This window comes from Podarcis melisellensis (genome assembly GCF_964234715.1).
Source record: "Podarcis melisellensis genome assembly, chromosome: 16".
Lineage (NCBI taxonomy): Eukaryota > Metazoa > Chordata > Lepidosauria > Squamata > Lacertidae > Podarcis > Podarcis melisellensis.
Window position 1 is genome coordinate 13,220,934 of NC_138533.1, and position 386 is coordinate 13,221,319.

A 386-nucleotide genomic window follows, 5' to 3' on the forward strand; every position below is an offset into this window, starting at 1 on the left:
ATGGCTGTGTTTGATGGCTGACGTGCAAAGGAATATAGCATCTATTTGTACCTGTGTTTTTGTAAGTGGTGGTTGTGCTGCACTATGCTCCAAAAGACAGGGAGAGGTCAACTCTATGGAACAGGATCACAGTGATCAGAAGATAAGAAGAGCTTGCTGGATCAGGCCCATAGCTCGTCTAATTCAGGATCCTGTTCTCACAGGGTGACCCTGGGAAGCCTGCAAAAAAGATCTGAGTGCAACGACCTTCTCCTCACTTGCAATTCCCAACAACTGGTATTCAGGGACATACTGCCTATGACAGTGGAGGAATGTCAGGCTTCAGGGACTCGGCTTCCTCCCCCCCCCCCGGCAGTAGATAAGCAGAACAAAGTGAAAGGAGTCTC